This window comes from Dipodomys spectabilis, unplaced genomic scaffold, assembly GCF_019054845.1.
Source record: "Dipodomys spectabilis isolate Male_0828 unplaced genomic scaffold, ASM1905484v1 ptg000116l, whole genome shotgun sequence".
Classification (NCBI taxonomy): Eukaryota; Metazoa; Chordata; class Mammalia; order Rodentia; family Heteromyidae; genus Dipodomys; species Dipodomys spectabilis.
Genome location: NW_024870793.1, coordinates 1,033,016 through 1,041,177, shown reverse-complemented (window position 1 = coordinate 1,041,177; position 8,162 = coordinate 1,033,016). Strand labels below are relative to the sequence as shown.

General features: G+C 39.5%; 1 pseudogene; it reads left to right on the top strand.

Annotated features, from left to right (window-relative positions):
- The first annotated feature begins 333 nt into the window (after positions 1-333).
- On the top strand, positions 334-7,867 carry LOC122115087 (annotated as a pseudogene).
- Positions 7,868-8,162: the final 295 nt, after the last annotated feature.

The window sequence follows — 8,162 nt, the reverse complement described above, 5'->3', positions numbered from 1 at the left end:
CCCAGGCACTAGCTGTCGTGCTGAGGCCCTTGACCTGGTGGAGAAGCCGGTCCTCGGGGGCTCAACTGACAGCATGGGACTCAGGTTGCTGATTAGCAGCATCTGGTGCTCGCAGGCGCTGGACAGGGCCCACAGGCCAGTCCTCAGGAGGTGGCAGCAGGACCAGGCATGGTGCGATGGGCCAAGGCTCCTGAGTCCCTGAGGACTTGCTGTCCTAGTCCCTGCTGTTGCTGGCGCCCAAGCCCGAGGAGCGCACACTGCTAGCTTAGAGGTTCTCTGCCCAGTGGCAACCCCCCCCTCAGCCGTGGGGCTTCTCAAGGACTCAAGCCTGAGATGGATGCTGGGTGCCAAAGGCCTCATGTGCAGCCTGCCTCCCTTTCAACTGCAGCCACATTGAAGACTACAACACGTGCTGACTCGGCTCCACTGTGCAGCTTCAGGGATGAAGAGGTGGAACAGCGGCCCACAGACCCTCTCAGTGGCTGCATTGAAGCCCAGAAGGCAGTGCCCGTGGCTCCCCATCTTGGACAAAAGAACCAGGCGTGGCAGTGGTGGCTGGGCTAGATCGGCCTAGCAAACCATTTAAGTACGATTTATTTGCGAGTACACTGTTTTCTTGATGTGTGTAAAGCATTAGTTTTGTTAGGTGAATAGGTGTACATGTCTACATTCTGACCAGATTCATCTAATTGAACATTTTTATTGATTTACTTTATTGGTATTATAAAGAGCATGTAAAGAGCTATTACAATTAAATGAGTCAGGTAATGAATACATTTCCATTTGTACAGTGTCTTCTGTTCCCTCACTCTTTCCCAGCCCCTTCCTCCCATTAATTAAACATTTAGGGAATTCTCTAAAGGAAACATGGACTAATGTAAAATAAAATCTTTATGACAGTAGAGGCTTAACCCAATCACATTTATTTTTTTGTAGAATAGAGAAATCTATTTTCTGCAATGAAGAAACAGCCATGAGCTATCCTTGGAGACTGGAGGGAAGTTGCTGAGCAACCTAACCTGGGCACTAAGGAGAAGATCAATTGGCCTGAAAGGATGCCTGAAAGAAGACAGAGCTGCAGCTACGTGAGATGATCAAGCAGGTCCAGAGCATTATAGAGGTGACATACTTACTTCCCTACTGGTGATATTCACATGCCATACATAGCTTTATTTGCTGTATAAAAGAAAGGAAAGTTTAAAAACAATTTAGAGAATTTTCCAATGAAAAGGCAAGCCTTACTAACATTTATGTTGTGGTCAATAATAAAGAATGAAAAAAGGTTCAGTATAAATAAAGTACTGTGAAGATACTCTTTTATGAATCATGAAATTTGGTCCATGGAGCACAAATCTAACTTTATATGTTTTACAGTCCTGGGATATAATACATACAGTGATACTGAAGTTTTCTGCTATCATTAGAAAAGGTACCTTTCCACACTGTGAAATCCTACATGATTTTGCACTAATTAAGAAGTAAAGTGTCTTATTCTATTTCATTAAAGAAAAATAATTGTTTTGTTTGGCCCAAAATGGGAAGTTATTCTCAATGATCATGAACTTAATAAAGATGTTTTGAATTTGAGTTCATTTTTTTTCTGCCAGTTCTTCTGGGACATGAACTCAGTGACTGGGTGCTGCCCTGTAGCTTTATAACTCTTGGCTAACATTCTACTGCTTGAGCTACAGCTACAGTTTTATTTTTTCAGGTTTGTTTTTCACTGGTTGAGATAAGAGACTCATGGACATTTTTGCACCAAATGGCTTCAAACCATAATCCTCAAATCTCAGCCTCCTGAGTGCTTGGATTACAAGTGTGAACCATCAGTGTGTGACTTTTGTTTTGCTATTTCATAGTAAATTTTCTCAAATGAGCCTAGAAAATGTATCAATTTGTGCTTCTATGAATGAGTGAATGCATTTATTTCTTCTGTGAAGTTTCACAAACTAAAGAAGACTTAAGGGTCCTTTTTTTCAGACCTGAGAAGCAAACTAAGGTCCTGACACTTGCCAGCAAGTGCTCTTCCATTTAGCAAAATCCTCAACACTAAAATTAGAATTCCTAACTCTAAATAACACAGGATTCAGAGACTCAGAGGAAACTAGTTTGTTGACCACTGAATAGAATGAAAACCAATCACAAGATGAAAGTTCATGAAGGCTGGGAAAATGTAGGCTCAGACAAATAACTCTGTTCTTCTCCCTGCTTCCTGTCTTCACCATTTTTAAACCAGTCCTGGGGCTTGAACTCAGAGTCTGGGCATTTTCCTGAGCTTTGTATGCTTAAGTCTAGCACTCTACCACTTGAGCCTCAATGTACTTCTAGCTTTTTCTGTTTATATCTTACTGAGGAATCAAACCCAGAGCTTCATGGCTGCTAGGCAAGCACTCTCCCACTAAGCCATATTCTCAGCAATCACTTTTTGTTCTTGAGACAAGATATTCAACTTCAACTCAGGCTGGACCATGTCAATTATTTTTAGTATTAATTCACTTAGGAGAATATGCAGTGTAAAGCTTGCTTGTACCAATGTCTGCCATCTAATTATTTCTTGGTGTAGGCTTCTAAGTTGGGTAGTGTATGATTTCAGTTCTTCAGTTTCACAGTGGGTAGAATACTAGTAGAGATAAAAGTGTGTTTTCTAAAAAAATCCTTATTGATGTTTGAGGTCTAAAAATGTCATAGCATGAATTAAATCTTTGGTGTTTATGGATTTTTTGTCTACACTTATTATAATTTATTTGTTATTAACAATTTTAATTTCTATTACAAAGGCAATATATGGAGGATTTAGTTACATTTGACTGATAGATTTAGTGATCCTTTACCTATGGAGGGAGTCACAATCCAGAGACCCTTGACATAGATGATAATCCTAGGAGTAGCAATAGGTCAACTGCAATAATTACGAGAAACTGCATTTATTTTTGTGTTGGTCCTAGGCATTAATCAAGGCCTGAGTAGTGTCCTAGAATTTTTTTTTATTGTAACTAAGACTATTACCTGATGATTTTAGCACATAAGAAAAAATATGCTCATGTGGCTGAGATACAAAGACTTATTATTGGGCCCCGTATGGCCTTGAAAATGCATCGGACACTTCTTTCCCCAAAAGAGATGGAAGTGGTTCTGTGTCTCAAGTGGTAGAGCAACAGCCTTGAGAGAAGAAGCAAAAGCATCGTGCCAGTTCACTTAGTTCAAGTCTCCGTATTGTTATACATACACCAGTGTGTGTGTATAACACACACACACACACACACACACACACACACACACACACAAGAGAAAAAATAAAAGGAAAAAACCCTGATAAGTTAATTAAGACTCCTAATATAATAAAGAGGAGGCAACTTGAGGATTAATTTCTGTATTATTAGATTATTAAACCACAATCTACAGGTCATTTAAAGTAGCTGGGTCACCAGAGTTTCATTCTTGTTAATCTCTGTGTGTGTGTGTGTGTGCATGTGTGTGCTCACATACCTTAGTACTAACACTTGAATTCAAGCCCTTATTCTCTTCCTTAGCTTTTTCTCTCAAGGTTGATTATTCCTCACTTAAGCTATATCTCCAGTCTGGCTTGCCTGTAACTCTAGCTACTTAGGAGACTGAAACCTAGAAGACTGTAGTTTGAAGCTCCCTAAAGCAGAAAAGTTGTAAGATTCTATCTCCAATTAACCAGAAAAAATAATCAGACCAGAGTCATGGCTCAGTAATTTTTCTGAGGTAACCGTCGACCTTTCCTTCCTTTTTCAAGTGCTTATGTAACATACAGAGTCATATAACTGTGTAATACACTCAACTTATAGACACATATGTGTATGTACATATTTTCATAATATGTACATTAAAAGAAATGCATGTTTTTGTTTCTATGATCAGGCCACACATCTCCTAGAAGGTGTTGAGTTCATCTAGCACCCACTGTTGTGCATATGGTATTATTCTAGAACGAGCAAGTGGTAGAAAAAGGCAGGATTTGTAGCACATAATTATCAGAATACCTTTCTTGCTGTATAATCTATATGTGTACACATGCACATTATGTACATAGATTAAATTCGTTTCCTTGCACATGTTAGAGAAGTGTTAGCTAGCCCTGTTTTTAGCAGTTACTTTTGAATGAATATCATGAGTTCCATAGGTTGTGTTAGAACGGAGGGTTAGAATGCCTCTCATTACATACCTACATACCTGGAAGCACAAATGCTTACTTATTGATTGAGAATGGGATTGTTTTTTTTTCCAGTTGTAGTGCTTGAACTCAGAATTGAGCACTGTCCCTTAGTTTCTTTTGCTCAAGGTTAGTGCTCTTCCACTTGAGCCGCCTTTTCTGTGTATTTGGTACTGAGGAATCAAACCCAGGGCTTCATGCATACTAGGCAAGCATTCTACCACTAAACTGCATTTCCAGCTGAGAAGGGGATCTTGATAATTGTTTCCTATGCAATCTTGGACTCTGCTTTCCAAGTAAGTATTTTGTAGGGGTGAGGACTACACTAATAGTAATTTTTAAATTTTTATATATTTCATTTTTCCCCTTTTTTATTGGTAGTACTGCGCCTAAAAGTGGTTCATCCTGTGTATCAGGATGTGTGGAGTGATGGAGGAGATGAGTCTCATAAAGATACATTGTTTGAATATACGAAAATTTCATAATCAAATCCCTTGGAAGAATGTGTGCTAATCAAAAAGTGAGAAAAAAAATTACTACAGCTTTATGTGGTATTTTCTTAGCTCATATGCTAGTAGGTGTTTTTTTTTAATTTTGAAAGTAACAGATTTTTGGTTGTATATAAATGTCATAATTCAAATCTAGGGTTTAAATTTTTCTCCCCAATCCATCTGCACAACCATATACCCCATTCCACAAAGAATTCCATTGTTAGATATATATTGCCAGAACCTTTCCCATGCATATACAAATATCTATGTCCATGAGTATAAAATATACACATTACCGATTATATCATATATAGGTTGCTTCTCACTTGATAGAGCATCCTGTGGTGTTCAATGTATATGTCATATTGTACTGAATTAATCAGCCTGTACATGATCAGAGGCAATTTCAATGGTTTTATATTATTTTAGACACATCTCATTCCTCCTAATGTTTTTCCACTAGTGAAGTACAAGAATATCATTGAAGCATAAAGGAAGTGGCTAGTTTCCCATGCCCTCCCTTCCGCCGCAATTCTAATTTGTGATAGAGACTGCCAAAGAAGTATGGCTATAAATTCTTTTTAAAAATTAAGGACATTCTGCCAAGAAGCTACTCTCTTTTAAGAGAATGTGAAATTCAGTAGGAGTTAACATTTGTGAGCATTAAATATTGACATATGACTGTGTTTTCTAATATAAAATTAACGTTGTGTGTGTGTGTGTGTGTGTGTGTGTGTGTGTGTGTGTGTATGTACCGAATCTGAGGGTGAATTCAGTGCCTGAGTGCTGTCCTGGAGCCTTTGTACTTGAACCACACCTCCATTTCCTATTTGTGGTGTTTAACTTGAGATTAGTTTCTCAGGGACTTTCCTGCTTGTCCTGACTTGGATAATCACATCTCAGGCTCCTGAGTAATTAGGATTACAAGCCTGAGCCATAGATGGCTAGCCATTATAATCCTCTGGTTCTCAGAATGACACTTCTCTTTTTTTGCTCCAAAAACTGGCAGTGGCTACTTGATTGGCCTGGATAGGAGCATCTTCAGGGATTGTGGTCGGGGCTTTAGAATAGAATGCAAGTAATACCTTCCCCAGCAGCTAATCTCCATCCTCATTACTGTCTAAATAAAACTTATAAATTGAGAAATTTGCTTTCAAAATTGAATTTCTATTAAACATATTGCCTTATTATTGCACAAAATAATGGACTCCATTATATTTTCATATATTTTGATAATATTCACTTTCATCATCCACTTTTGCCTGTCTCCTCCCATTGTTCCCCTGTTTTTACCTTTTTCCCTGTCTCCTTCCCTCTCTCTTGCCCTCTCTCTCTTTTTTCTCCCTCTCTCTTTTTCTCGCTCATTCTCTGCCTGCCTCTCTGCTAGTATTTGCTTTTCACTTTTTGCCTGCATTCCACCTTTTAAGCAAAGCCTCAAGTTCTGGCTTTATGCAGGTGAATTGGAATTAAGATTTTTAGCCAGGCACCGGTGGCCCTCACCTGTAATACTAGCTACACAATATGCTGAGATCTGAGGTTCTGGCTTCAAAGCCAGCCCAGGCAGGCAAGTCCATGAGACTCTTATTTCTAATTAATTACCAGAAAACCAGAAATGGCTTTGTGGCTCAAGTGGTAGAGTGCTTGCCTTGAGCTGAAGAGCTGATTTGTAGTGCCCAAGTCCAGGGTTCAAGACCCATGACTGACCAAAAAATAAGTAAATAAAACATTTTCATAGATTTTTCTGTCAAAACATGATCATAAATTAAATTTATTCACAAAGATACTATAGGAATTTAATTTTGTTGGGTAATTAACAACTATTTAAATTATTTTTGACAAATTATAATGAATCATGCTTTATGAATCTCATCTTATTCTGAAATATTATAAAAACAGTAGAGTTCTTCTACAGGATTCCAACCTAAAGGGAAGCCCTGTTCCATATCAGAAGTATATATCAACCATTTCTTTCTCCTGTACTCACCTTACCTTACATCTATTCATTTATTATTTTTATTTGTCAATTATCTTTAAGCAGTTGTACAAAAGAAGTGCCATGTAACAAAGCAGTTTATGAAGACAGTGCATATTGATCCATGCCATCCTTACAACATTCAACCCCCCCTGACACATCCCTTCCTTTACTTTTCTTAGTTTTGTGGTATATGCAATGAATTCCTTTTTAGAAAAGTAATTTAGTTTATAATTATTATAAAGAGGTTGTGTAGAGGGATTTCAATTTCATGAGGCAGATAAATACATTTCCTTTCATACAGCATCTTCTGTTCCCTCACTCTCATCCAATGAGCTCATTTACATTCTGTCCCTTCCTCCCTTCATTTGTCTACCCTTTCCCTACCCTCCTCTTTAATGCACCCAATTCTTGGTATTGATATTTTCAGGCTTTGACCTAGTCTTTCTAAAGGTTATAGTATTTGGGCCACATTGGCAGCAGCGATGGTGGAGCAGGAAGGCTCCCAGAATGAAGACAACAATCACATGCAAGGTAAACTGCGTGAAGGGCACGCCAGAAGTACTGGACCCAAAGTAAGCCCTCTGGGGCTCAGGAGTTCATGTGCTCGGGAGCACACTCCTGTTCTTCCCTCATGGCCAGCAAAAGAGCACAGCAGCACTGTCCATGTTGGTGTTGGAGTCCCCAAAGAAGGCAGAAGTGGATGTAGTGTCTGGCTAGGATGTTCAGTTTGATGGACCCCACTGATCCAGAGCCTTGAAGTGTTTCAGTTGGGGTTCCTGGAAACAGGGCCACCCCTGGTTCCATTTGCTTTGGGCATTGACTCTGTGGAAAGCGAGAAATACTGGGAACCTTGATACTACTTTCTACACTCCACAGACAGTGTTGGCTCTGCCAACATACTGGTGGAGGACTCCATGGCCCAAAGCTTCCCAGGCAAGTGGACATGCTCGTGCCCCAGGCAGTGCTGCAGTTTCTCTATTGGTAAAACAAAAGCAGGTCTGTGGTCTTCATCATGTATGCATAGAAGTACCATCCAACAAACACGGGCCACCCTCTGTCCAATCCCTACTCCACTTCATCTGGTTTCTGCTGCGAGCCATGGATGGCGCCAAGCTGACTGTATTCATGGTGCTGTATTAGTAGTGCCAGCCCTCCCTGTTCAGGCACCTGATGCATGACAAGTATCTCAACAGGACAGAACAGGACAGGACAGTTCTCCCTTAGGGTGCACCCAAGCTTTCGTCTTCCTATGGTGGTGCTAGGCCACCTCCTGGCCTCCATTATTTACTCTATCACCTAAAATGTTCTTTCTTATTTATGCTCTATGCATTAAAAATTTCTTCAAAGACAAGATAAACTGTTCATGGCTTTCATACTCACTGCTCTAAATCCTGAGATGCTTACATTATGCCATTCTGCTTTGAGTAAAGACCCTCCAAATGGATTTTATAGAACCTTTCAAATGTTATACAAAAAATAAGGACTAAGTAAATGATGAATAAAGTACTTAATGGTTAGA